The sequence below is a fragment of the Myodes glareolus genome, chromosome 14 (genome assembly GCF_982192425.1).
Source record: "Myodes glareolus chromosome 14, mMyoGla1.1, whole genome shotgun sequence".
NCBI lineage: Eukaryota > Metazoa > Chordata > Mammalia > Rodentia > Cricetidae > Myodes > Myodes glareolus.
This window is the reverse complement of record NC_142039.1, coordinates 15503085-15530985: the sequence shown is the minus strand read 5'-3', so window position 1 is coordinate 15530985 and position 27901 is coordinate 15503085. Positions and strand designations below refer to the sequence as shown.

The following is a 27901-nucleotide window of genomic DNA, read 5'->3' as shown; positions in this document are numbered from 1 at the left end:
CTACAGAGGGAAAGAAAAGAAACCCAACTCCATCTGCTTGCTAGAAGGGTCTCCTGCATTTCAACATTGCTGGGACAACCCCCACACAGCCATCACAAAGTCACTTCTCAGGGGCCAGGGCTAGAGAAACCACTCACTGTAGGACGGTGCTTTCTCCCTAAGAGGCCCATTGCTGCCACTGTTCTTAGGGGAAAGGATTCCAAGTTCAGGACGCGTGGAACAAAAAAAAAAAAAAAAAAAAAAAAAAAAAAAAAAATGACAGAAACACAAGAGTAAATGCTACCTTATGAGGGAATTCCCAGCTTCCCCTGCTGATCACAGCTTCTGAGGAGCACAAAGACAAGCTGAGGGGAGCAAGCGAGGCAGGGCTTTCTGAAGCTCATTCAGCCCATAGAGATAAGCAGTGAATCCCATAACTGACTACAGTCAGGGGTTACTATCAGATGCCTGCTGCAGGAAGCAGGAAAGCCCTAAAGGTGACTCAAAGATTGGAGCAACAGGGCTCCTGTCCTGTTTCCAGCCAGACCTGGAAAACTTCACTGCATAATCAAGTGACCACAGCACGTCCCCAGGGACTGCTTTCTCATTCCATGGCATTCAGCTTTCATCCACTTCACCACAAACAAAGGCGTCTCGGGCACAGCAATGGTCTACATACAGTGGCCTCCAAATAAAACGGTTCAAACAAAAACCTCACTCTTGATGCCCAAAAGGAGACAAGGAACACAAGCATGGGGCTCTCTCTGCATGAAGACCAGCAACTCTGAGGACCCCAGATCCCTCCCACTGACCGTACTCCCTCATTCCCATGTTCCCACAGTCAATAAAAATAAGGCTTCTGAAACCAATTCTCGTCAGACCGGAAATTAAGAAGGCTCAGCCTCCCCTCCTTCCTCTCTCCCCTGTTTTCTCAACAGTCCTAGCTAGCAACACCTCAAGGGGCCTGCTGTGATCCTAGGAGCACCCAGGAAAAAAGACCACGGTCTCCTAAGAGACTCCAGAAGAGGTACAATGACATATACTGTGGCATGTGATATGCTGAAGTTTCCAGTATTAGCTGAGCAAACAGACAGTCATCTAAAACAAACCCAGAGAAGAAAGCTCCGAGATCTACAGCACACAGTGACTTTCAGAATTCAAACAGTAAATATGCAAGAACAGCCAGGTCTCTCCAATAACAAGGGCAAACTGTTGGCTCAACATGGAAGGCCTTGTGGGACAAATCTTCATCAGGATTTTCATGCACGCATGCAATGAGCATCTCTCTGCAACTGTGTGCATACAAGCCAGGTGACCATGTTATCTGCCACAGACACATCACTTCCAGAGTGGATAGAGGCTCTGTTAATAACCACACCTGAATTAACCAGTCACGCCAGGAGAAATCTGAAGACCGACCTTCTCTGCAGAACACTTCCTTGCTTCTAAAAACCAACCTTGCCACTTTCCCATAGAGTCTAAGCCACTGATCAAATGTTGTGTCTCTCCTAAAATTCACCCTTTTTGAACCCTAACCCAAAATGCAATGGTATCTGGAAGAGGGACACTGGAAAGGCAATACATACTCAGAGTAGAGCCCTTCTGATGAAATGCACACACTGAGAGACGGCATGGAAGGAAAGCCATTTTACTTTTCCTCTCTGCCATGTCAGGATACAGTAAGAAGGTCAGCTATAAACCTGAATGTAGGCCCTTCCTAACACTGAACCTGCCAGTACCTCCATCTTGGCCTTCTCAGTCTCCAAACTAAGAAGTGAATGTTGGTCACTTGCCACTTAGTATCTAGTAGCCCAAACTGACAGCCATTCACACATTTCTGCCCATTTCTCCTCCATTCACCAATTAGATTCTGTGTTGGACGGTTTTATATCAATTTGACACAAGCTAAAACAATCTAAGAAGAGGGAAGCTCAATGAAGATCTTCCACGGGATAGAGGTTATAGAAGGGACTGCGGGACATTTTCTTGATTAATGGTTGATGGGGGAAGGCCCAGACCATTGTGGGTAGTCCTGTGCTCTGTGGGGGAGTGGGGTGGATTAAGCAGGCCATGGGAAGCAAGCCAGTAAGCAGTACTCCTCCATGGCCTCTGCATCAGCTCCTGCCTCCAGATTCCTGCTCTATTTGAGTTTCTGTCCTGACTTCCTTTGATGATGAACAGTAACATCTAAGTATTAGCCAAATAAACTCCTTTCTCTTCAACTTGCTTCTGGTCATGGTATTTCACCACAGCAATAGTAGCCCTAACAAAGACAGACAATCCCAAAGCTCCAGGCTGAGCCCTCTGTGGACTCTTATCTCATCTCTATACTCTACCACGGCTTAAACTAGCCCAGCACTTCAACAGCAGATGAAAGGCTTCTGAGGATGGGACCAACAGAGCAGGCTAGCCCAAACCTGGGACAAATTCTCTGAGTCCTAATGAGATTGAAAGTCTCATGGCACTGGATAGCCATAACAATAGACATGTATGAAGCCACAGCAATATACCATCTGAGGGAGGCACTTTAGGGTCAGGAGGTAAAGATGAGAACATCACACACGTCACACAGTTCTAGTCAACATCGTCTTTCTTTCTCCTGCACACCGTTAGAACAAAGGAACGATGCCAAATGCCTGCAAAAAACTAAGGTCACGGTGGTGTTTGAGATGCTGCATTCAGTCACCACGAGAAGAACTCGGGTTCTATTCCCATGTGTTTATCCACAAAGACACATTCTCCTACATTTATTTAAACACACTCATAAATATGCTCAACCACAGGAAGTTGCTCAGCTCTAGAATTCAGAATGAAGAGACAGCGAAGTAAGTTCTCATGCGTGTAAACAAATGCCAGGCTGTTGTCTATAATATGAGAAACTATTTTAACACAATGTTTTAGATTCTCTATAGTATAAACAGGACTTTTCCCTTACACACAGAATTTCTCTGCAATAAAACCATCACCACCTCAGTACCCAGGGACTTTTGCTTCTTATTCCTGCTCGCCTCCTTTGTAGTGGCGAACACATGGGCTAGGTATGACTAAGTATGATAAGGCATGACTGTGATAGCCAACGACACTGTGTTACCCTAGACGTCGAGGGAAGAGTTCTAGTTTCAGATATATACTAAAGAGCTTAGGTCCTGCATGACCCAGCAGCTTCAGCACGTTTTATAAAGTAAGAGGGCTGGGGGGAGATCTCAGCAAGTAAGACTGCTTACTAGGTAAGAATGAGGGCCTGAGTTCAAATTCCCAACACATTAAAAAAAAAAAAACGGATGTGGCCATACATATACCTGTATCTGGGCACTGCGGGGTTGTGGTGGGGGGAGACACAGTGTGTTGTTGAGCTTACTGGCTGCCAGGTTAGCTCCAGGTTCAGTAAGAGACTCACTGTGGGGAGTGACAGAGCAGGATTTCTGGTGTCCTCTTCTGGCCTACACACACACACACACACACACACACAGAGTACTGTTTCTAGCCCTCTCTCTCCCTGCTCACTGCCACCGCTGTCTGTCTCTCCCCTTCCCCCTCTCCCTGCATTCCTCTCTCCCCCTACACACACACACACACACAGAGAGAGAGAGAGAGAGAGAGAGAGAGAGAGAGAGAGCGCTGTGGATTCTCTAAAGCACCATCCCACATTCAATTCAATGTTAATTGTTGAAAATGCCTCCCTGGGCTATCACCGCAGTGCCATATTCAGAGACAGGGTTGCATATGAATTTATAGAGGACGATCAAGTGAATCATCCACACATAAAAAGCAATTTATCTCCATTTAAAAAGCCATGTTGATCCACATGACGCTAGCAAGAGCATCTGACAATTACTCTGAAAGGGATATAAATAGGCCATTTTTGAATCAGTCAGCTATGCGCTCTGTTCTCCACCAAGCACATGTATGCAACATGTTCCAGACAGCACACACAAATTGCTCCGTTTCTAGTAGAAATGAACTAGAGGGGAAACAAGAGTCTTATTAGAGTCACAAATCTCAGCCACCAAGTGTGAAACAGGAAGTGCACAAACAACTGTAACTTTGGGGCACTGAAAGCAAACAAGTGTCCCCTAGGCACATCTAAGGGGAGGCGTAAAGCCACGTGTGGCTTTTATTTTACCATAAACTGTATGAAGCTGCCCATGGATCAGAGAAGGAACCACATCCCAGTGGGCACTCTCCTCCAGTCTCCTTACCCTTAAGCGCTTGTGTACATAGGTAGTCTACGGAACAGCTCTGGGGAACACACTCTGTGCTTCCAACATTCCGGAGGGAAGGGGTGCCTGAAGCTTGAAGCAAGGCTAACCTCAGGAAATCATCACCAGACATCTTCTCCCTCCCTTTCTCCCCACAAGGGTGGTTTAGGGCCTGAACTCCTCCCCACATACACCCACACATCTCCCTAGAGGTACCTTCAGGAAGCCTTAGCTCCAGAATGGCTGACCTGGCTGAGCATGGGGAGAAGGAGACAAGCAGTTCCCAGGGACTCCCAAGACAATTCTCTGGTGATGTTTTCAAGTTCTTAGAGGCCAAATGGTGAACGTATAAAATGAAAATAATCAGAGGATTTTTTTCTTATGTGAGTTGGCCCAAGGCACTTATCAAAAGATACTATCAGTTCAAGTCTAGCTGGACATCTTCTCAGAGTCCTGGTCACAACGTGGTGACAGAGCACACTAAGGTACCAAAGGCCATGCCCTTCAATGCTGAGGGTATCCCCAGGTCAGACCACAGTGCCAGTGTGCAGTGTGTTGGTGAAGTAGGCTAATCTCATTTGCTATAATATGGCTTTTAAAGTTCTCTATACTTCCCACTGGAAACACAGCAATCCATCCTTACTTATCCATGCTTACCACTGAAGCTGAAAACTATCTGCCATTTCCCCTGTGTTTCAGCAGAACTAAAACAAAACTATCTCGGCTTTATCATCCCCCGCTCTGCCGTGTGTGTGTGTGTGTGTGTGTGTGTGTGTGTGTGTGCATGCATGTATGTATACACACATACATGTCTCTGTGTACACACAGGTATTTAGGAAGTCCAAAGGTTGAAATCAGGTGTCTTATTTATATTTAGAGACAGTCTCTTACTGAGCCTGGAACTCATCAATTCAGCTAGACCGGCTGGCCAGTGAGCTCCCATGGTCCTCCTTTCTGTTTCCCCAGCACTGGGATTACAGACACTCACTGGTGCACCTGGCTCTGGACGGGTTCTAGGGATCGCATTCAGGCCATCATGAATGCACAATAAGTGCTTTACCAACTGAGCCATTCCCCATGCTCCTCTTTCAAAAAGAAATTTATAGATACCATGTGTGTGTATCTGTCTGCCTATCCGTATCTGTATGTATCTGTGAATCTGTATGTATATGTATTCATGTACCACATGTGCACTGGTGCCCATGGAAGCCAGAAGAAGTCATACTTTCCCTGCGGCTGGAATAAAATGGCCGTGAGCCACCCAACATAGATTCTGGGAGCTAAATTTGAATCTTCTAAAGGGCAGGAAGTACTGCTAGCCACTGAGCCATCTCCCCAGCTCCATTTTTTTAAATTCATTGATGATTCACCTTTTCTAAGAAAAGTCTGATCATATGTGTCCTTACCACATCAGAAATTTACAGATGGTTACTGAAAAAATACCGGATGATGGTCTGTGCCACCGCATGGAACTGTACCTTATAATCCTATGCTATCAACTCCTAACAGCATAAACACACAGAATTTGTTATTACTATAAAACTCAGCTTATAAGAGAACTAACCTGACACAGTGACATTTAGCAAAGACAGAGCAAATGGCAATTAGCTTTCATGGTAGGAAGTACACTACATGAACTAACTGGAAAAGTGCAGCAACTCTGTTTTTCTAGTAAGTCCCTAATGTCCTGACACTGCTGCCACATGGAGTGCTGCCAGACACTCTGGTAATGTAGGTCTCATCTCAAACTCACTAACTTGCTCATCAAACAATCTCTAATGAAATACTTAATCCAAGCACCATCATCAATAGATACTAATGGCATTAGGAGAAAGGTCGATGGGGGACACTCACAATGAAGGATCAAGCTGTCGACACAGAAACCCAATGATCAATGTTCACATTGCCCCGAGTGACAGTCAGATACTGTCTCGGGATGATGCAACAGGAAGCAGGTGTCACTGCGAACAAATTATCCCTGCTCAAAGAGATGACCACCAACCCAGTGGAGCAGAGGTGCTAAGAGCCAGTTTACAGACCCACAAGAACTAGTGGAACAAGTTTTCAAAGCAAACTACAGTACAATCCAGGAAGTGGGTCACTCCACTAGATGAGTGACCTGCTTTCCTCACCAAGACAGCAGCACAAGGAAGAAGGTGCTGAGGACCAGCAGCTGTGCTGGACTTAAAGGCCTTAAGAGGAAGAACCACCACATGCAGACCGTGTACATTTTAAAAATTTGGCTTCAAAGAAAACAGGCATAATATGGCTACTGTCACACTATTTAGAAATGAGGCCGGTGTTAAGACCTTGACAAATTCAATAGATTTCAAGTTTTGCTTGAGTTTTCAGTTGACAGCACCCTCAGCCACCCTCAGGCAAAGGGCAGGGCCTAGCAACAGAAATAAACAAAGACGGAGTGCTTTGCCCAGCTCAGAAAGAGAAGTCTCTGAGGTCAGAAGAACTTGGGACAGGCCTGGGGATGCCCCGAGAGGAAACTTGCAGATCTTCCCACCCAGAAACGTTTGCAAATAAGCCCAAGGTTTTACCTGGAACTTGTAAAAAGTGGAAAGTCGGTGCTCAGAGCACAGAAGTCAGACCTGAAGTGAGCAGGGTGCTGGACGCTGAGAGAACGGAAGACAAGCGATGCCCACACACTACTTAGGACTTTATACCTTAAACAAGGCTCCACTCTAGCATCTCTATTTCTGGGGTGGAGAGGATGTGATTTCTGTCTTTTTTCACAATTACAGAGTCTAGCACCACACCCACTAATCTCTTTTAAGGGAAGAAAAAAAAGCAGACTCCTGCAGTTCAAATAAGATAAGTCAAAGGAAAACTTTTTAAATTAAAATTGTTAATTTTTTTCTTCCTAAAACAGAGCATTCTAAAAAGAAATGCAGGGTTTTAGTTGTGACTTTGAACTAGTAAACTAGATTACATGCTAAAATCCTAGAAGATGAAAGGCATATTACCTTTGAAAAGCTAGTGTATCAATGATACAATTTCATCCTCAGGAATTTAGAAAGATATGGAACTTGTAAAGAGTGTCTTACCAGAAACCAAGGGTGAGATCTAGGTGTAAAGTGTGTCCTTATTGCAAAGAGCTCCTTGCTGTACAACAGCCATGGCTCATCAGTGCTTACCCCAGATAAACACATGTGACCAGCCCTTACCAGGCTTACTGGTATGAATGAGTTGTTGAAAATATCTTCCACAATTTAGAATACTTGTGATACACAAGGAATCCTTCTTCAATACAGGATATGAGCTCTTCTAATAGGAATGTTACACAGATAGGAAAAAAACTGTTCAAATATGCAACTGACATAAAGATGAGAAAATACATTAATATAATCATCAATTATATAATCATCTTTAAAAATGTATGATGCCTAATTAAATTCCATCCAGTAACATAGTTAAGTCATAAATAGCCTCAAGATACTTCATACAAAAATGTATTTCTGGTAAACACCACACTTAAAACATAGCCCAAGCATGCAAGCTCTGCCTAATGGCATAATTATGTGCTTTTAATCTGGTGCCGCTCTGATGCACGCCTAAGAAAATTACCCCACGAAAGGACCGCTTTCAGATGCCATAATCCCCATATGGTAAAGCCAAACTGAAAATTCAGAACAAACATTTTTCTTAAAGCTATAACTTCAGATTTATCTGCAAGCCTCCTTCCCTACTGGAAGTCTCGACCTCCCTGAAGTGAAAATGTACAAGCTTTAAATACGGGTGCAGAGGAGCTGGGCAGCAAGGTGAGGAGGCAGGTCTGAAAGGACACCTAGACAAAGCCTAAATCGGATCTTAGCTTTATCACCCTGGGTGAGCTTTTTAAAAAAGTCTCTTGGCATTCTAGACTCTTCCTTGGCCAAGCACTAACTATACAACCACCCTCATGAAATCTTAGATCACAAAAGGCGATAACATTAACAGAGTCATGCCTTGGTGAACACTAACTGCTATTTTTATTAATGATATCTTAAGGTACATCCCAATGATGTTTTTCCCATCAGCACAGAGCACATCCATCTAAGAAAGGCCAAGAAAGCCCCTGAAAAGTATATGAATTATGAAGCCAGGTGGCGGTGGTGGTACACACCTCTCTATAACCCTAGCATTCTGAAGACAGAGGTAGGTAGGCAAATCTCTAAATTCAAGGTCAACCTGCTCTACAGAATGAGTTTCAGGACTGTCAGAGCTACACAAACCCTGTCTCAAAAAAGACAAAAACCAACCAAACAAAACGGAATATGAATTATGAAACAATGAATAAACCTCAAACCCAACCCAATAGGCTATTTGTCCAAAATTTCTGGGGGGAGAAAACCTACGGAGGCAGAGAGTGGGCTGTGGTTGCCTAGGCTGAGGATGGGAATGGGAACTGATGCATAACCGAAAACTGAATGGGATGATGGCTGCCGAGCCTAAATATTATGAAAAAATATGAACTGGATGTTGACAATAGGTGAATTCGATGAAATGTAAATTATACTTCAACAGAGTATACTGTAAATGCATATCTCCAAAGTGTTCACATGAAACTTCACACCCATCTGCCATCATCATTCAGATCTAGACAGAATGGAGCAAAAGTGAGATGAAGAGGCAGTGATTCTGTTGACTTCTAATCCCAACTCCCCCTCTTCCAGGACAACTTTTCTAATTCTTGGCTTCCTCATCTGTGATACAAGAATAAACCAGTTTCAGAGGCTACAGTGTATTATAAATATAATCCTCACCCAGTCTTTCTTTTCCAGCAAATGAGATCATCGTTCACCTGGTGGTTTGGGTTCCATAATTAGATGTCGCTCACGATTCTTTTAGCCAATATCAATTCAAATCATTAGCCAGTTGCTGTGGCCCATTTTCAAAATATACCATCCAGCTACCTCTCACCAACCGCACGTAGCCGCTAGAGCATCTCAGGATACAGACAAACATCTACTTCCACTGACCTTCCTGCATCTATGTTGGACCCTCAGAGCCACCACTACTCTCCACAGTCAGAGAGACAGGCAGAAAATGCACGGCCATCTCTTCCACCCCTGCTCAGGATGCTTCCATGGCTTCTGTATCAGCCAGCTCCCTCACCATGGGACCTCATAGCTCATCTCAAACCCTTCCTCTTGCCTGTCCACCTGGTTCCATCCTCATTAGCCTTCCTGTGGTTCCTTCTATAGCAAGCTCCCATGGATCCGAAGCCCTTCACTCTGCTCAGACAAATTGGAATGTGTTACAGACTTGTTCAAAACTCAGAACAGGACCCTCACCCTATTAAGGCACCACTTCCTCTGCAACAGGTTGCAGCCCACAACCAAACTTGCTTCCTTGGCATATGGCCGTAAGAACTACCTCATCTGTGTATTTATTTACTGTCTATCAGTCATTAGCACCCTAACTCTAAACAGGTGGGACTTTTGTCTGTTCCATCCCCAGACCCTAGAGTCTGCAATATGGACTGGTACAAACCAGCATTCCTTAATGCTAAATGAACAATTTCATAAAGCATTTAGTACTAGGTCTACTACACAGAACACTACCAAAAACTGTGAGTTGGTAATAATTACATTGCCAGTATTTGCATTTGTTGCTATTATTATATTTTACAGATAAGAATATAGGATCCCTAACAGCCCACATCAAACTTTAGTCTATGATGCTTGCAGTTCTGTGAGCACAAGATAACTGAAGGGGGCTCATCACAGCAGGACCTACAGGAAGTGCAGAGCGTTTTCCTCACCAGTCCTGCCTCCTGACACCATCTCCTAAGGAATGACCTGTGTTCTGAGACCCCTGGGGCATGCTCTATCCGCAACAGCTGACAATCACAGGGTAGGTACATCACGGGGTATAAAGACATGAAGGTAACAGTGAGCGGCAGGGAGGTGGAATGATCTCCACTTACAAAGAAGGAAGCTGAACAGCTTGTCTCAATCCATGTACTAATTTATTGCGAGCCTGGTTGTGGTCGAGGCATCTCTCTTTCAAGCTCACTCTATTACTCTGTGCACCCAGAGAGAAAAAAGAAAGGGAGAAGGAGTGAGACAGGGAGGGAAATGGAGACCTGGAATGAACTTTTGTCACACTTATGCCCACGGTTATCATGTTGTATGTATTTCAAATAGCGTCAGTTTTTTTTAGGGAAAGAACATTACACATCTACATAGAGACATCCACAATAACATTCTTGATTTTGTCCAAGACACTGGGATTTCCGTATCTCTATCTTGGACACTCATAAAAAACCTGAGCTCACCTAAACTGCAGGGTTTATGCCATGAGTATGCAAGACTTCTAAACTTAGCATCTGACAGGCTCAGATGCCCTAAAAACCTGAGGCTTCATTTCCACTCTCAGAGCGTACACTCTGAATATCGACGTCAGGGTTCCACAACCTTCTCTCTCACACGCCTCACTATGACACTTCAGGAAGAACAGAACACAACACGGAATTTCTAATATCACAACAAGGTTATCTTTAAAACTCTCCAGGGTCCAAGATGAGACAAGATGCCAGATGAAGAGAGGGACTGAGTCCCTGGCCTCTCCCAGCATCCCTGTGCCAGCACATGACACGCTACCTTACTAAAACTCAGTTACAAGGCTGCAGGTGAAATGCAGGTTCCAGTTCCTACCCATTTTAATTCGCCTTTTTCACCACTAAGTGGCTGAAGTTCTTGATATATTGGGAGATGAGTCCTCTTTAGCTAAATGCCCGGCAAATCTTCACTGACTCTGTAGGCTGCCCTTCCACTCTGCCCCGTTCCCTCTGCTGTGCTAAGGCTGTGCTTGAACAGGATTTCCATTTGCTTTTGAGTTTTTTATGTTCTGTGTCCTATCCATAGAACCATCTCAAAGGTCAACGTCATGATGGCTTTCTGTTTTCCTCTAGAAATTTTTCAGGAACAACAGTTCTAGACAAATGTAGTATATTCTTACAATAGGATACTATTTGTCCTTACAAGGACGGAAATTCAACAGTATACTACAACCTTAATGAACCTGGAAGGAGTCAGGCTAAGTGAAGACAGCAAGTTGCAGAGGGGCCAATGCTGCATGGTGACATTCTGTGAAGTATCTAATAATCTGGTTCACGGAGTCAAAGGGAAGGACAATGGTTAAAAGGGGCTGAGCAGGAGGGAGATGGGGACTTTCCAGCCAACAGCCGTAAAGTTTCAGTCAAGCAATCGTCCAGATAGCAGCTGTCCAGGGCCACGCCTGTGGTTAGCAACGACGTACATGACTCAGGTGTCCTCCTGTCTCTGCCTCCCTGGACCTAAATTGCAGCACACACCGCCCCTGACTTTTTACATGGGTAATGGGATCCAAACTCAGGCTCTCATGCTTGTGTGGAAAGGGTTTTACCAACTGAGTCCTCTCTCGGCACTCTATAATGAAAATATTTCAAGTATTTTTAAAAAGCCAGCAAACCATAATCTGTATTCTACTTTGTTATAGAGCAGACTTAATAATTCACTCTTAGGAAGCTTACAGAGGCTCAGCAAATTCCCTACCTAAAGCTTTCTGCGTCTCATGACCGGCAGGGCTTAATCAGCAGCAAACCAAGGCATGCGGATTGAGGCTTTCCTCCTTAATCCCTGCAGCATGCCCCACCTGCACTCCATGTCTGCCAGTGTGGACTGAATATTACTGTCACCAACACCAACTCACATCTCCCTCATGACCTCACACAAGTGTGTCACACACGCACCCCACTACAGAGGGCAGATCAACTACAGGCCCTGGCTTTACATCTTTACACATTCCACTTTGAGTGACATCTTGTAGGGCTGCCCTGTGTTCCTCTGATGTAAACACAGCCCTCTTCCTTCCTGTATCCCAGCCGTGTTTGGAAATACCTGAAACCACTCTCTCACTATTTTCCTACAAACTCCTCTAATTAACTCTTCATCTGTAATAGAATTGCCAGAATCGGGGGAGGAAACACAGCTGCAGTGGGCCCGTCTCTGTGTACCACCGATACTCGTCTCTCAGAATCCCTGGAGGTCAGGACACCGTGCCATAGCAACAACTGACTTCTAGGGCTGCTGGCCCTGAGGTTACTTACCTTCAGTGAGGACAATGAAAACATACTGTGACTTCTCTCAGTCACTCAATTCTGCACTAGAAACTGTTCCAATATGTCAGTCAAATTATAGACAATACACAGCAGCCCTCCTGTTAATTCGGTTGGCCCCAGTGAGCAGGCCCTGGGCAACTATACTCTCAGCTCCAAGGGCCTGCCAGGCCACACCAGACTTCACATGGTTAGGAACTTAATCCCATCCTGCCCTGTGGTTTCTATCATTCTATCTAAAACAGCTCAAATCAAAAAGGGCTACTTCTAGCTACAGCCCTCCAAGTAACAGCCATTAAACAATGTGGGGTCCCTTTGTACAACTCTTAAAGCACCTCCCTTCCCTACCCTGCTACAAGGGCCTAGTTGCTCCTGTTACCTGCAATAAACTCAGCGCCTGGCCCCCTAAGAACCTACCTAGACAAAGCTTTCCCAGCAAACTCAAAAATAGTCTCCATCAATTTACCATGTCTAAATGGTAACCTAAGCCAGTTTCCCAAATCACTGCATTTCACAGCTGAGGCTCAGAACCCATGATAATAGGTGAATGAAAGCAAGCATCCATTCCTTTAAGGGCATTACCACAAGCACTCGGGGTGAGGAAAAGTTCAGATGGAAAAGACTCGGCACTTCTTCTCCACAGGAAGGAAAGGAGAAAATAATACATTGCTTCAAGCAGGAAAAGCAAGAACAGGCAAAGATTAGACAGGGGGAAATTCTCATGGGATCATGCCAAAGTTAGGCACAGCTATGAATGCATACATAGATCTTCACTCCAGCTCAGTACGGAGCCAGTGAGCCCCAAAGCTGGACAATTTCTCCCCGGCACTTTTTCTACACTCAGCACATATTTTTAGAAATTGGGATTTCCACAAATGTCTGAAAACCCAGCCCTCTTTGAACCAAACTCCCAAGCCCAGTTTCTAACAACACTCTTAACAATGAATTCTGGAGGGCTGGGACATTGGACACTGACGGTGATAACTAAGCCACAGGTTTCATCTGTGCCCCACTTTCGGGAAACACAGTGAAGACCCTTCCTTCCTTCCTTCCTTCCTTCCTTCCTTCCTTCCTTCCTTCCTTCCTTCCTTCCTTCCTTCCTTCCTTCCTTACCTTGCAGCATTTGCATTTAGACTAGAGCCAGAGCAATGGGTGGGTGAACGACAGCACCTAGCTCCCACAGGTCAGGGACACAATTTCTTGAGCAGGTCTCTCAACTACAAAACAAGTCTTTCAACCACTTCAGGAATGGACTCTCTGGCCCTGATACTGGACGCTCCAACAACTGGCTCTCGCCTGGCATGGCAACAGAACAGAACTTCCAAAGTCTGACCCGAGCTCTAAGTTGGCTGCTGTTCCCACACTGTTCAAAGTTCCAAAGAGGGGCTGGAAAATAAGAGCTGGGCATGCTGCCCTTTCCTCCTGGGCTTTCTTCGGGTTCTATTAGGTAGCACTAACTAACAGCATCACAGATGACTCCAGAGGCTATGTGTTCTGCCCTCATCTAGGGGTCACTACAACCCTGCAATTACTGCAAGCAAGTGTGCTAGCAGATTAAGGAACCCCAGAGTACAGATGCAAACTCCAAACGGGAGGGAGAACAACAAAACATGAACCTGATAGCACGCGGCCACAACTTTCTCCTCATGACACCTCCTGGCTTCAAAACCATTGCATCATCTCCTCAGTCCTGCTTCTAAAGGGCTGTCTCAAAGGCTTCGTTCTACTTGGAATATTAAAGAATTCAAAGATCAAACTTTTTACAAGGGGAAAATAAAAGTAATGACAGACGTGTCCACTGGTCAAATATGGAGCTGAATGGCTTTTCAGACACTCAAACTGCACAGGGGAAGCTGTTTTTCCTTTCTCAACTCAAATGGTCTGAAGCATGTGTGGATGCATGTGGAAAACCACTGCCATTCTTTCTACAAAGCAGCTCTTTCCATCCTGCAGGTCTCCTGAACCTTGGGATTTTTTAAAATAGTTTATTATTTCACGTGCATGAGTGTTTTGCCTACATGCCTGTAAGTATACCGTGTGCATGCCTGTTGTCTATTGAAGTCAAGGGTGTTCGATGTCCTGTAACTGGATGTACAGAAGGTTGTGAGCCATTATGTGGGTGTTGGGTTTGAACCCTAGGTCTTCTCCAAGAGCAACAAGTGCTCCTGACAACTGAGCTAAGCCTCCAAGCCCCAAATCTCAGAATATTTTTAAAGTAAGAAGATTTATTTGCTTTTTAAACAGTCAGTCCCAAGCTACTCCTGAAATTCAAAGAATATATATACATAGACATATGTATATGCGTGTGTGTCTATGTTTACCTCTTTCCAGAAAACTGCAGAACACATTACTTTTCCTTCATCATCCCCTCTCCCTTCTGAAAAAGTAGTTACTGGCAAGACTCTGAGAAAATACATTCCAAAACAAGTTGTTGGTCTAATCCTCTGTGAAAGTGGCAAAGGAATATTGCAAAGTTATATCATTAAATGTCACACTTTAGACAAATACAAAGGTTAGGAAATCGTAATGTGTTCATTTAGTCTCTCTCTCTCTCTCTACACACACACACACACACACACACACACACACACTTCCCCAACACGAATGAAGCAAACATGCCTTCATCCTCACTATATGTTTGGGAGAGGGCCACATGAGTGAACTCTTTTATTTCTGGGTTTTTTTTTTTGAGATTTTTCACAAATATATATGTTATATAATTGGAAGTGTAAAGCCTGAAACTACAAACACTAAGAAATCTTCCCTAGACGGGCACCTCTGACAGGTTAAAGCAACTTAAAACAGCTAACACTTCCAAATGATAGAGGGGTGCCATGCTTAGCAGAATGTCAAGTCTAACATGCCTCATTATGGTCTCCTGTTAGTCCCTTCAGGGTCGCACCTACTCTAACCAAATAACTTCGCTTAGCAGTCCCAGATAAAAATTTTTCTGAGAAGGGACTGGTATGGCTGGTGTATGCACTTCATCCCCTCAACAAGAGCCCTCTAAATTTCAAAGAGCTGGTGCGCTTCACTTCCCGCACACATGTCAAAACTTGGCTCTGATGGATCCGATTACTCCCACTCACCCAGAAATGTTTCAGGAGGCAATCACGGAACCCAGACAAAATAGAGGGACTTCTTGTGCGTAGACATCACCCAACCTCCTGGCGTTGCCGGACTCAAAGAGGCACAGCCGAGTCCAACACAGAAAAGTAACTTGCAGAAAGGAAACAGTGTCACCATCACCTTTCTAAGCAGCGCGACCCCGCCTTTGTCTGCCGAGCAGGGGCTGGCGTCGGGCCGCTGACCCCATCCTGCCGCCGGGGCAGGCAAGACTGGCATCTGGCCGCGCAGCCTTGCAGCCAGGGTCTCAGGGTCTGGGTCTGCAGGGCCGAGGATACAACAATGAGCCGAGCAGCAGCCCGGATTTCCCCCTCTACAGGGGCCCCTCGGCCCCCAGCGCCCCTCCATCGGGGCCGCCGCCCGGGCCCTGCACCCTCGACCTTCCCAGGCAGCGCAGGGCCACCCGGCTCCCCGCTGCCGGCTTGCGCCCGAGGGACCGCGAAGCCATCCGGCGCTGTTGGCCAACGACAGGGTCCCCCGGACCGAGGTCAGACAGGCGTCGCTGTGTCCCCGCGGGCGACCGCCTCGTAAGCCCCGCGTCTTTGTGTGTGAAGTAAGTGTGGAGCCAGCCTACCTCGCACAAAGGCGCGCTGCTCCCCGGCGCGCTCCGCTGCTAGCGGTGGTAGCCGGCACCTTGGCCGCCGAGGTGGCGAGAGGGCGGTTCCGACGGCGGTAGCAACGCCCCGACTCCGAAGCCCGTCCGGCTCTGGGCGGCTCTCACACCCCGCGGCCCCACGCGTCAGAATAAAGTGCCGGGGCGGGCCGGGGGTGGGCCGGGGGTGGGCCAGGGCCGCTGAGTCATCGCTAGGCCACGCCCCATGCTCTAGGCCACGCCCCGAGTATCCGACCACGCCCCCCGAACCTTCAGCTATGGTTGGCTCTAGCGGACAGAGATGAGTGCTCCAGGTCCTGGGTCGGGTAGCAGGCTCCTCTGTTGTGTTTTTACTTTGGTTAGCTTGGGGACCCCAGAAAGAACAGGAAGGTAGAAGGAAAAATTGTCACCTGCCTAATGGAAGGTGATAGATGAAAGTTCTCTGGGTCCACAATGTAAAACTCATTATGCACCTGCTTGTGTGTGCTTTCTCTCATCTTTCTGTCTCTCTTTGTATATGTGTCTTTTTTGTATGTCTTTCTCTGCGTCTCTGGCTCTTGTTCTCTTTCTGCGTCTGTCCCTCTGTCTTTCTGTCCCTATCTTTCTGTCTCTGTGAGTCTCTTAAATCTTTCTGGGTGTCTCTGTCGCTTCCTTGCTCTGTTGGGTCTTTGTCTCTGTGTGATTCTGTGTATCTCTGTCTTTGTCTCTCTGTGTTATCTCCTTTCTGTGTTCTCCTTCCCTTCCTCCTTCCCTCTCTGTTCTGTCTCTCTCTCTCCAGACAGCTGAATTCCTGCCAAATATTTTTGGAAGAAAACTCAGGAGTTTGTTATAATTACACAAATTCCCAGCCAACTGAAGGCTGGGAACCCACGACCCAGGTTTTCCTCCCCAACCTCCGGAAAGGGCAGCTGGAGACTAAAATCAACGAAGGACTGATTCTAATCTTTTTTTTTTTAATTCTCTCTATTTTTTTCCCCTGGCCAATCCAAAGCTTTCAAGATGACCATGTACCTGAATCACAGCAGATACAAAAGCAGGGCCTGTCTCTGGGTGAAAAGAAGGCCGGCAGGTTGATGGTTCTACACCAAAAGCTTTTTAATTTTCTTCGCAACAGATGACTAAGGATTTATTTAGGAGGAAACTTTTCTGACTCAAAGAGCTTAGGTCATATTCACCCAGAAAAAAAAGAAGATGCTCCCAATGTATTTCAATGAGCAAATTACTTATTCCAAAGGTATCTTGCCCTACAGCGCCTTCAGTCAACTCCTGGTCATCCTCCCTGCCCAACAGCCTGCTAAGCAATAGACTTGCTCTCCCCAGGACTTATATTACATCACATTAGTCTGAACTATGACATGTAATAATGATAACTCTGCAATATTTCTTTGCCACTTCCACATAGAGTTAAACCAACTTGTTTTGGAATACACACACACACACGCATGCACACATACGCTCACACATGCACACACACACTCATACACACGCATGCACACACACACACACACACACACACACACACACAATTAGAGCCTTCCCAGTCTAAGCAGCATCTGCTCACACTTCACTCATTGCTATCTTTCCTCCTCACCCTGCTTTGCACGGTGTTTCCTCTCTCCATAATGGCTCCCTAGTCACCGCCAGCACTTGGGGTCCAGCCTAGATTTCTACGCCTCCCCACTGGTGTCAACTTTCTGACTAAAATGGCTAGCTGTCCCCTTCCCTATCGTGTGGAGCACCACACTTGCCTCCTGGCTCAGCTGCCACAGTGTGGTAGGGCTGTCCAAACCAGTCCTGCCACCACTGTCACAGTGTCCCAGCTGCTTTCTGGGGGAAATTTTCAGTACAAATGCTCCGCTTCTGCTGCTGCTAAAATCTTTATTGTGTTGCTACTTTTCCTGCCACTTTGACAAAACACCGGATAGAAACAGGGAAGGGGGATGCCTTTGGCTCACAAGTCTGTCCTTCCTGGCGGCTGCTGTATCTGATGCTAACTTCTGACATCATGCCCAGGAGCAGAAACGAGGGAGAGTGGAGCCAGGTACCAGTCATCATTTTAAAGACCCACCACTCTTGATGTACCCTGACAAGCAAGCACACCCCGAAGATTCCATAGTCCCCCAAATACCACCACTATGGCAAGCATGAACCTGAAAAGGACACTAGAGACGCAATGTCTAATATGTAAGAGGTTCCCAATTCCTGCTACAAGGTGAAGTTCAAGTGACTTAGAGCAGTGTTCCAGAGGACAGCACCCTTCCCTGAAATCTGGCCACACTCCCACACTCTCCCTACATCCCCTAAGCACCCAGGACTCTGCTCAGTCACTGTGCCACACTTGCTACGTGGCCCTGCTCACCAGATAGTGGCTGAGTAGGTCACCTCACGCATTCTTCCACGTGCTTCTCCCTCTGCCTGGTATACCTCTACCCATTCCCAGATCCAAAGCCTCTCTGAGTCTAAGGCTCCTCTTAAAAGCCTTCCCGAGCTCCTCTAACTGAGTTCATTCTTCCCGTCTGTACTGAGCACAGCATTGTAATTACCACACTGTATTGCTAATATGCATACCCTGAGTGCATTTTGTGCTTCACACACACACACACACACACACACACACAAGTATATGTATATATGTATGTATATACATCCTCAGGCTTAATTTAGCATGTGCCATATAAGAAGTGCTAGGGTCTAGATTCTATACTCCCCATAACATTACAAATTCAAATCCTAATCACTCCCGCCCAGTAGAGCTATGTTTGGTGATAAGCCCTCTGCAGAGGTAATTAGGTCATAAGGTGACTCTATATTAGTTACTTATCTCATTGATGAAACAAAATACCCAAAAGAACTTTAGGAAGAACAGATTTATTTGACACACAGTTGGGGGATATAAAATGTCCTTATAGGAAAGGCACATGACAGGAGTGTCGGTGGCTCACACTGTTGCAGCCATCAAGGAGAGAGGTAAATGCCGGTGCTCATCCTCCTTCTCCTTTCTATGTAGTCCCAGACCCCAGCCTATGCAACAGTGCCACCCACGTTTAGAGTGGGGTGTCCCGCTTCAAAAGCTTCAATTAACCTAATCTTTATAATATACCCAGAGGCTTGTGCCTGGTAATTCTAGACCCCATCAAGCTGGCAGTCAGTATTAACCAGCAAAATGACCTTACAGGAAGAAAAATGACAAGTTCCTCAGTTGCCCCACAAATGCACACGCACGCGCGCGCACACACACACACACACACACACAGAGAGATAGAGAAAGAGAGAGAGAGAGAGAAGGCAGCCGTTTAGAAACCAGAACAAGAAACCTTACCAACCAGCCTAGCACTTTGACCCTTACATTCCGGCCTCCAAAACCACATCAAAATAAAATAAAGGATCTCGCTTATTCCTTGCAGTCTGTGGTGTTCTTTTATGGACACCTGAGCAGATGACATAAAAATCATGATGTGGAATCTCACTTTGGTAAAACACTACCCAGCAGTGTGCCTGACTTGACTCTCCAAAGCAGACTGGACAAACTTCCAGAGTGCCAAACCCTTGGGCAGAGTGTCTGAATGTGATAAGTGACCACAACCTTTCCCTTTCCTGCCCTCTCAGAGAAACGGAAACACTTGGTTTGTTTTACTATCTGAGAGGAGGAGGAGGAGGAGGAGGAGGAGGAGGAGGAGGAGGAGGAGGAGGAGGAGGAGGAGGAGAAGAAGAAGAAGAAGAAGAAGAAGAAGAAGAAGAAGAAGAAGAAGAAGAAGAAGAAGAAGAAGAAGAAAAAGAAGAAAGAGGGGGAGGGGAGGGGAGGGGGAGGGGGAAGAAGGAAGGGAGGGAGAGAGGGAGGGAGAGAGGGAGAGAGAGAGGGAGAGAGAGAGAGAGAGAGAGAGAGAGAGAGAGAGAGAGACGAAAAAGAAAAAAGCCTTCAGAACCTGCGCTGTGGCATCAGGTCCCACGTTTCTCTCAACCCAGAAACAAAGAACAAGAACAAATATTTACTTTAAGTTTTTTCACTTTTGGAAGCTAAGCGTCTCTCAACTCTGGAGAACCAGAGGATACCGATATCCAGGTAAGCTCAACTAAGCCAATTTAACTTGTTTTTCCCTGGAGCCACTGTGGATAGACCCTGGAAATAAGAGCTTTAAAATCAGAAGCATCTGTGTTCATGCCCTTATAACACCCATCACAGTGCCTGAACCACAACTGGGGTAGGATTGGTGTTTGTTGAGCAAGGAAACCTGGTACTTCTGAAAACAGCTGGATGCCCCAGAGTACCCACAGGTGATTGCGCACTCCACAGTGAGGCTAAACATGGACAGGACTCTGGGAATGTCAGGGAAATCAAGGACAGGGGAGCACACTGAGTGCACTAAGAATTTCATTTCTGGCTGACTCGGTTTCTTATCAGGACATGGTAGCCTTGGCAGACTAGCTATCACCACATAAAACACAAGAGGAAGACTCCTCTAAAATTCATTCTGAGTCACTCAGCCCACTACGGAAACAGATTCTATAATCTCACACTACTGGAAAACATATATGATTGTTTTCCAACTTAGAGCACGCATTCACATGGTCACTTGTGAACCTGGCATTAGCCTCGTGTATTTGCTGTGATGGGAAGGGGGAGCTTAAATGGATTCATAAAGAACACAGAAGAAAGAAGAAGTGAGCATTTGGGAGCATAAAGTAGAGGGGGGAAAGTCACTTTGGATTAAGACATGCTGGTTTTGCCCTCTTCTTTGGCTACTTCCTTATGTGTCATCTTGCAAATCATCCTAACCATCATCCAAGAGGGCTCTGAAGGGGCAAGCTGAGCATAAACGTTCCCTGAAAGAATCCTTCTTCCATATGTACTCTCTTGTGCCTTAAATCTTCACTGTGTCTCATACATGTGATCCAATCATTCATTCCAAAAAATAAAGTTTTCATTTTGAAATCATATGTTGGAGCCATGACTTTTAGCCATATTTGAGTTCTAATGTCTACATTCATTACCTAGTACCTTATAAAATCATGTCAAAACTTAGTGTCTTAAAATAAAAAGGATTCATTTGCTCACAGTGCTGTGGTGTATAGACAAGGTCCAGCTGAGGTATCTCAATTCTGTTCCATGCAGCTTCCACTCAGCTTTGTCAGTTGGAGATCAGTCGGAGACTGGTTTGTCCTGAGCACCCTCAAAGTCCAAAGCTGACTAATACTGTCAGCTTGGACACTTCAGATACCATTCACACGACCCTCAGCATGGTCTTTTAACTCATCACTGATGACAGATCCTCTCTTCTCATATTGCTTTAAAATATACATGGTAATTTCAAGCTATTCTCTGGTTGTAGACAAGTTCTGAAAATCTGATGGAGGCATTTCCTCAACGTGAGGATCCCTCTTCTCAGATGACTCTGATTTATGTCGAGCTGACAAAACCAACCATCACACCAGTGGAAGGTAGCAGCCTCCAGATATATTTCTATTTTATGAAAAGCATAAAGTTCTTTGTCATTGTACACTAAACCCATAAGATAGGTTCAATAGTTTATTATTGGTCTTATATCCTAAACTGATACACCAACATAAATATTTGGTGTGTGTGTGTGTGTGTGTGTGTGTGTGCGCGCGCGCGTGCGTTTCCTATGTGGTAAGAATGAGAAGGAGGCTAAAGGACAAAGGCTTCAGATAGGAATCAGTATGGCTGATTGGGTTCTAAGCCAGTAGATATCTAAAGTTCAATCTATGGCATGCACACAAAATAAATACATAAGGTAAAATGTTTTAGAAGGGAGCCTTGGGGAAGTACCCTGCACAGAGTTCAGCAGTCACTCAGGTAGAGCAGAAAGCCCGGGTCTGAGAACACTCGTGCCGGGAATAACTAGTTGAATATGTTTCTCTCCAGTCACCCAGATTCCACAGTTCAATAAGCAGTAGTGTTCACTGAGCCCTGCTGACCTGAATAATGAAAAACAGGAAAAGGAAAACAAAGTTAAGAATATGTCACCCTAATTTTATAGCTTAAATAGCATCGTGACGTGAATACACTACGTTCCACTTATTTTGATTGGGTGTTTGACATAGTTATTATATAACTGTAACCCAATACCCTATCACCCTGGGACTTCATTCGTTTTTAGAACTCACTTGTGGAATAGTTTGTGAAAAGTTCTGTGGTTTGTCATGCAAAGACAGTGCACCCATGCTTTTTAAAATGAATCGTGCTAAGAAGACACTAATGTTAGTCTTAAGTGTTAACTTGATGAAATCTAGAATCACCATTGAAAGAAATCTCTAGGCATGTTTGTGAGCAATTTTCTAGGCTTGATGAATTGAGGTAGGAGGGTTCATCCTAAATGTGAGTGTTACCGTTCTGCGGCATGAGGGCCTGGACTGATTAAAAAGAAGTGACATTGATTGCGCTTTGATTCCTGACTGTGGATGCAGGGACTGCCCCACAATGACAGACAGTACACCCCAAGCTCCTGCTGCATGCCTTCTCCATGGTGACAGATGGTACACCCCAAGCTCCTGCTATATGGCTTCCCCACAACGACAGACGGTACACCCCAAGCTCCTGCTATATGCCTTCTCCATGACGACAGACGGTACACCCCAAGCTCCTGCTGCATGCCTTCCCCACAACAACAGACGGTACACCCCAAGCTCCTGCTATATGCCTTCTCCATGGTGACAGATGGTACACCCCAAGCTCCTGCTATATGGCTTCCCCATGACGACAGACGGTACACCCCAAGCTCCTGCTATATGGCTTCCCCATGACGACAGACGGTACACCCCAAGCTCCTGCTATATGGCTTCCCCATGACGACAGACGGTACACCCCAAGCTCCTGCTATATGGCTTCCCCATGACGACAGATGGTACACCCCAAGCTCCTGCCTCATGCCTTCCCCATGACGAAAGACGGTACACCCCAAGCTCCTGCTGCATGCCTTCTCCATGGTGACAGATGGTACACCCCAAGCTCCTGCTGCATGCCTTCCCCACGATGATGGACAGTGCACCTGAACTGTGAGAAAAAAACAAACCCTTCCTTCCTTAAATTGCCTCTCAGGTGTTCTGTCACAGGAAGACACGTAGCTAATTCAGGAAGGATAAAAATGGCATACAAGAATTGACTTAAGGCCCAAAAGCCAGAAGTGATAACCTGTCACATTAAACAAAGTCTTTGTGAGCAAAGGAATAGAATAATTTCATTAAATATGTTAATAGTATATTAGCAAAATATGCTAATAGCTAATATCTTAATAACAAAAATAAATATATTGTCTCAGTAGGACTCACCCCTTACAGAGCGTTTAACAAACTCCCTGCCTGAGCTATACCGCATACGCTGATTGAACACTTCGTTGTTTCCAGAGAGCTGAATAACTAATTTCGAAAGATTTACTATATGTATTTCTTCAAACACTGAATTTCCTCTGGAGGACACATTTGTCTTTATAGCTCGGTGTTTTAAAACCAGAGGGGCTCTGTAAAATCCTGGTTCTGATCTGCAGCTATCACAAAGACTCAAGAGGAATAGCTGTTGGTCACAGAAATAATTACCAAGTGGTGCAAAGATCTGAGTTTCACATCTTTTTCTTTACATAAATCTAAAACCAGAAAAGGATTTCCTGAGGTCTTCTTGTGTGCTTAAAATGAAAAAAATCTGGGTTGTTTAAAAAAAAAAAAAAAGATGGGTGGTGCTCAACTGCTGATCCTGTCAAAAACATTAGCGCAGCTTCATAGCGGAGGCTGAGAGATGAATGAACCGCTTTTGCTTCTGAACAGTGAAGTTCAGACCTCTAAATTCTTACTTCAAATGCCTAGTATGGACTATACACATATCACAGCCTACTTAGAAGTATCTATGATCCAGTCCAATTTATTGTTTTCTCCTCTTGACATTCATTGTAAATACATCTCTGCCAGCGGGAATATCCCTCGCAATGTTTAAATTGGTAACAACTAGCTGACTGTCCTCTTTCTTTAGTCACCTACCTCGGATTTGGTAAAATAAAGCAAGTCCATGGAGTGATGTAATGGAGGCTAAACCAGGACTTTATCCTTCAGAGCTGTATTCAGGCTGAAGTTCTAGGCCCAGCACTTAAGAGTGCTTGCTCAGAGCACAGAGCCAGAAGGGTCTGCACCAGGTCCTCGGTGTATAGATTATAGCTACAAGGGTCTGCACCAGGTCCTCTGCGTATATATTATAGCTATTGGCTTCGTTTTTTGTTTTTGCTTTTGTTTTTTGTTTTTCGAGACAGGGTTTCTCTGTGTAGCTTTGGAGCCTATCCTGGCACTCGCTAGGTAGACCAGGATGGCCTGGAACTTACAGAGGACCGCTAGCCTCTGCCTCCCACACATTGGAATTAAAGGCATGCACCACCACCATCCAGCTTGGCTTAGTATTTTTATGGGACTCCTGACTATGAGGACAAGTGGGCCTCTGACTCCTTTGCCTGCTCTTGGGTCCCTTTTCCTCCTGTGGGCTTTCCATGTCCAACTTCAATATGAAATATTTTGCTTCATTTTATATTTTATTTTGTCATGTTTAGTGGTTACCTCTTAGAAGCCTGTTCTTTTTAAATGAGAGACAGTAGTGGATCCAGAGGGGAGGGGAGGTGGGGGAGGAACTGGCAGAGGCAGAGGAAAAACTATAATCCGGATATACTGAATGAGAAAAGAATCTATTTCTAATAATGAAGAGGAGGAGGGGGAGGAGGAAGAAGAAGAGGAGGGGAGGAGGAAGAGGAAGAGGAGGGGCAGGCAAAGAAGGAGGGGGAGGAGGGGGAGGAGGAAGAAGAGGAGGGGAGGAGGAGAAAAGAAGGGGGAGGAGGGGAAGGAGAAGGAGGAGGAGGGGAAGGAGAAGGAGGAGAAGAAGGAAGGGAAGGAGGAGGGGGAAGGAGAAGGAGGAGAAGAAGGAAGGGAAGGAGGCGGAGGGGAAGAAGGGGGAGGAGAAGAGTGCTTTCTCACTCACACTGGTGGCTCATGACTACCTGGCACTTGAGCTCCAGGAGATCTGACACCCTCTTCTAGTCTCCAGCAGGCCCTGCACACACAAGATGCACACACAAACTAGCAGGCACAGGCACATACACATAAATATAAACAAATATGTTTTCTTCGTTTTTGGTTGGTTGGTTTGTTTCTGGTTTGAGCTCTGCCACCAGGGGACTTTGAACAAGGTATTTAGCTCACTGTGTCCTTGGTTTTCCCTCTGGACCTGGTAAATGATTTCTCACGTGTACAAAAAGCTCCACGGTAGTAGTGTTGCTGACACACTTGGTTGGAGAGCAAAGTTGTTTGATCTACTTTAAGTTTACTAGTAAAGTCCAAACTGCAGCTAATGGGAAATCTTGCCAGAGAAGGTTTTCTTATTAACTCTGCTTAGAGAAACATGGCTCCCATTTGAACAGCCAATCACTACTAGATTTTAAAAGTCCTTTCCCACTAATAACATCTCTCCTATCTGTTCAACCAACTATAACATGAACCAAAGACCTAACTAAAGTCTTAATCCACTGGATCATGTGAAGAGGAACATAAATTCGAGGGGCAAAGAGAAAAGAAGGACCAATAAAGAACAGAGTCTCGCCCAGGTTCACCTCCCATTGATCCCCGGGACACACTGCCCCGTCCTCAGCTGGTAGCCCGCCCCACGCCCTCTCTCGCCTGAGTCAACAGCTGAGAGACATGGCAGGACACACATGGCACACCTGCTTTCCTCAGCTCTGCTTTCTCTGCAACAACTGCTTCAGCCATTTGTTATCATCAGCACCGTTCACACACAAGCTCGTGTAAGGAGAGAACGAAATGCTAAGCTATATCAGACACTGTCTCGATCTGCGAGAGACCAAGAATGCTGATAAATCTCTGTCCAAAATAATGACAGAGGTAGAGACAAAAGAAAAAAAAACAGAGAAATAGAACGAATTTTAAAAAAAGAATGAAAACGAAGAGAACAGCTACAGACCCTCGAGGGGGAAGAAAATTCCGAAATGTTATGAATCACTTGGTCTGGAAACTGACAGGAATCAGAAAACTAGAGCTCATCTGTGTGTGTCCAGGGTAAAGCAGAGAATCTGGCGACTTCTATAAACTTCAATAAAGTAGTCGGCAATTGCACTTTACTCGCAGAACTAGAAGACCCTAGCGTTGTGAAAACCAAATTTAAGACCTGTTATTCTCAACTTTCTGAGAAGTCCTCTAAGAGACGGCTTTTCGGTGTGACTAATTAAAAGCAAAACTTCTCTTTCTTGACTTCCCTTCTCGCCCTAGAGCTTATCCAGTATACCCCAGATGGTCTCGCTGCCACACCAACATCAATACAAAACTTCCTTTCAGGTGCCCAGCATGCACACAGGCGACTACGCCAAGCTACCGTCTTCTCTCTACATGTCTCATAATTTATTCTCCCTCTCTATGAAACTTTGCCTGGATGACAGGTGAATATCCACTCTACCTGCCTTCCTTCTGGTTGCTTCTGGTACGTGTACAGTATGGTGTGCACAATTCCTCAAGCCGTCTTGTAAAGGAGCGACATGGGCTAGCCTAATCAAGGAAAGCAAAGGCTCCCTGCCCCCCACCAGATTTCTCTGAGCCAGACTACTGACTATTCTGTCATTAAAATCAGTATCATATCAGGAAGAGGGCTCAGTGGGTAAAAGCCCTTGTCATTCTAGCCTGGCAACCTGAGTTCCATCCCCAGAACCCACGTTGTAAGTCGGCTACAGTAGTGCATAGCCACACAGAGACACACAAAAATACACACAACTTTAAAATAAAATAAACATTTTAAAAACATATTGTCATGAGTTAGGCAGAGTCCCAGCACTTGTGAGATAAAGGCATGAAGATCAAGAGGGCAAGGTCATCCTTGCATTCATAGAAAGTTCAAGGCCAGCTTAGACCAAGAAACAAAAGTTATTATTATATCATTTCTCAATGGCATGAACTAATAAAATGCAATGGTTTATTCTTTCAAACTTTTTATAACATTTAAAACTTTCTAAAATACAGTAAATGTTTTCCTGCTGCATAAATAAAGGTACTAAAAATCACAGTTTATTTTATTTTAGGTCTTTAATTACTATTTACTTTCTGGCTTTCATAGATTCTAGGGTTTTCAAAATCACCCTTATTTATTTGATAGCACGGACAAGGACATTTGCCATGACACATATGTAAAGGTCAGAGGACATCCCATGGGTATCAGTTCCCTTATTCCATGACGTGGGTAATGGGGGTGGTCTCGTGCGATCAGGCCTAGCAGCTATCGCCTCTGTCTGTCAAACCATCTTGTCAGCCTATACAACGTGTAAAGTATGGCTATGATCTGCTAAGAAGGGCAGAACTGAGCATTTCGCTGGAAAGCTCATAACGCTGAACTTGGAGTTCATCACACATTCACCAGTCCTGCTGTCCTCAGGACCAGTTTAACGAGTAAGAAACAAACTTGGTCCACTCCATGGAGCTGCTGGAAACATCTACGTTCAAAACACTACCAGCAAATGAAAAGACGAAGGCTGTTGTTTTAACTGAGTTTTCTACTGTTCTCAGTGCTTTCCCCATGACATGCAATAAGCCCAGGGGACTATTAATGAGGCAGTAAATTAATATGCATGAGTTGGAGTCCCACCAAGAAGCAGATAAAAGGTATTATCCCACTGCCTAGGTTGAACTGGTATTATAAAGTGCAGAAACCCAATTGGCACACGGAGACAAGTTCCAAGCAGACTTTCTTTTTGGCTTGCTAGAGAGCACAATGTTTCACTGAATAAGAGAAGATGCAATGAGCTAGAGAAATTCCCAGGAATCCACAAAGATGACCCCAGCTAAGACCTTAAGCAATAGTGGAGAGGGTGCCTGAACTGGCCTTCCCCTGTGATCATCTTGAAGACTACCTAAATTGTCATCATAGAACCTTCA

The 27901-nt window shown here is 45.2% G+C and overlaps 1 protein-coding gene across 3 annotated transcripts in view; it reads right to left on the bottom strand.

Annotated features, from left to right (window-relative positions):
* Fam107b (family with sequence similarity 107 member B) overlaps positions 1–27901 on the bottom strand; it is a 203433-nt gene that overhangs the window by 49190 nt on the left and 126342 nt on the right. The window contains exon 1 of one of the 3 annotated variants that reach the window (XM_048460692.3): positions 15971–16125. The exons of 1 other annotated variant lie outside the window; for it this stretch is intronic. The gene's annotated coding sequence lies outside the window, so the exon portion shown is untranslated. Of the gene's footprint in view, positions 1–6727; positions 6858–15970; positions 16126–27901 lie in introns of those variants that run through there. One more of the 3 variants, XM_048460693.3, reaches the window with a different exon arrangement.